The following is a 2,851-nucleotide window of genomic DNA, read 5'->3' on the forward strand; positions in this document are numbered from 1 at the left end:
TATATGTACACATACTCACACGCGTATTTTTATGATATACATATATATATTTATATGCGCACATATTTTTTATGCACATGCATAAATATATGATAGAAGTTATGTTGGGTACTTTGTGTTAACATGTTAACACATTTAATGCCTGATTCCCTTAAAAGCTGTCTATAGCAGCTTTAAAACCAATTCATCACTCACCAACCGTCTATCATGAATCATAATTAAAAAAAAAAATACACCAATACCCTGACGATGTATCGACATCATTAAGTTTCTGTATAGGAACTCGCAGAATTACATGAAGACGAGCAGCTGAATCGCAAATATGTTAGAACTTGTATCCGGGCTGAGACAAGGTTGCGTCTTGTTGCCGTTTTTGTTTTTGATAGTGATTGATCTTATTAAGCGGAAAGCTTTGAATAGCAACAATTCTGGAATAACTTGGGACCGACCAAACTGACAAATTTAGATCTCGCATACGAATTGGCGTTACTAAGCTCTGAAAGACAGACGCTACAGGCCATGACAGATAGCTTAAATAGTTTTGGGGCGAAAGCATTTCTGCGGATTAGCGCTGAAGAAAAAATAGAAAGGAAAAAGAAAACAATACCCTGTCAAAACCTGGAGCCCTAGCATAATTTGTCAATCTCGGACAATACGACATTGACTATGTCGATGAGTTTACATTTCTTTGAAGCTGCATTTCCAAAGACGAGGATGCAGAATTTGAAGCCCAAACCAAGATAGATGAGGCAATGTCGACATTGCAAAGATTTCATCCAGTATGGAGAATACAAAGGAGGAATACAAAGCTGCAGGCATACTCGTCATGTGAATGCGCATGGTTCAGTGGTTAGAGCGCCGCGCTCACAATCATGAAACAGTAAGTTCGATTTCACAATGCTCCAGTTCACTCAGCTACAGAAATTAGTTCCGATATCAATGGTACCAAGCTTTACCTTACCCCTTGGATGACATCGGTGGCGTGGAGAGGAGAGATTGTTATGCATGAGCGACAGGTGGTCTTCGATAAACAACCTTGCCCGGACTTGTGCCTCGGAGGGTAACTTTCTAGATGCAATCCCATGGTCATTCATGACAGAAGGGATTTTTACCCAATTACACTAAAAGACATCTACGCCTGTGAAATTTGAAAGAATAGCGAAAATTTCTCGATTCCGCGACACATGTCATCATTCGTGCCAAAGTTCAATGTTGAGCGTCTCTTACTGGGAGAGAGTGAGAAACGACGAGGTGAAGAGAAAAACTTGCATAGGAAGTTTGCTGGACATAGCGACTGAACGTCGGATACGGTTTACAGGTCATGTGCCCTGATCACTGCAGGACTGACATGTTGTCATCGTCATGGAGTGCATACCGAGAAGAAGACATAGATCGAGGGAAACGGGAAATCAAGCGTGGCGCAGTACGTTACGGGACGGCATCATACCAATGGAAGTTGGTTCGAGTGGAACCGGGAATGAGGCGAGCAATCGAGATGTCTGGAGGAGGCTCGTTGCACGTTTTGATCACAGCTCTCGAGGATCAAAGAGATGAGAGTTTACGTGAATGGTAACAGCCAATACCAAATATGCACTGACGATAATTTTCGTATAATAAAAATTCCAGGATACATTACATCACACCTCCTCTGACTCCACGAAAAGACACTTTGATTACAATTCCCAGAGATGGAAAGCGATATTACACCTCGCACATACATATATACATACATACATACATGCATGCATACATACCTATCCACCGACAGAGATATCTTCCTTCTAAATGTATGAAAACGGAGCCAGGAAACGTAATTCTAAGTCTAGTTCTTTTAAGATCGCTAACCGTCTGTATACATTTTAGACTAAAAGATAAATTGATACAGAGAGGTATACTGGGAGGGGTGTACCAGGTAATGAGTTAAACAAAGAATATTGACAGAAATAACGGTGAGAGATGTAGACAGCAAAATTGCGGTTAACCTTAAATCTGCTTTGATGACATTTTTTATATTAAATTTGCTCTAATGATTTCTTTGATATTTTAATATACTTTGCAGTCATGTATTATGTATGTGGCAGCTAGGATATTCACTAATTATGTTTGTAATTTATTTTGTTAATAAATGTGTTCAAAATGGCGACTCATTTAATTGTGAGGCTTCATTGATAATGGTAGACATGTAACGTAATTTCAAAAGATTCTTCACCAACGTCGTTTGATCTTCCATGTAATATTTCGATTATAAAATTTTGTACCGACTTTTTCTACCATGTGAAAATATGGGTTGGCAAGTTGTACGCGAATGTGACTTGCTATAGACGAATAAATAAAAGTGTCTATGTTTAGAAGTGTATGCCTCTGTTTCTCTGTGTGTCTATGTATGTACGTCTATATATATGTATATACAAATACAGGGAGAGAAAGATAGAAAGAGAGGTAAAGAGATAGATAGAGAGATTGATGGAAGGATAGATAGATACATACATACATACAAGCATCTATAGATAGATAGATAGATAGATAGATAGATAGATAGATAGATAGATAGATAGACATGCAAAGAGTTTTATGCGTAGGCAAAGTTTAACTTCTTGTTCTGATGTCTGCCATAGAGCAATATTCAGCTTGATCTAAAACACAGTTCCATTCACTTCATGCAGATTTCTCAAAATCTATGGCATAGTCTCAAAAGGCCGAGGAGTTTCTGATGGACAAATTTGGCGGCTATGTATGGAAATTAGTGTAACTATTGTTTAATTAAAGAGGTTAATAATGTCAGGATAGTGTAAACAGACTTTCATACCGAGGGATGTATATATGTCTGTTGCTTCGTTTTATCGAGTGCGTG

Source organism: Octopus bimaculoides, chromosome 24 (assembly GCF_001194135.2).
Source record: "Octopus bimaculoides isolate UCB-OBI-ISO-001 chromosome 24, ASM119413v2, whole genome shotgun sequence".
NCBI classification, from domain to species: domain Eukaryota; kingdom Metazoa; phylum Mollusca; class Cephalopoda; order Octopoda; family Octopodidae; genus Octopus; species Octopus bimaculoides.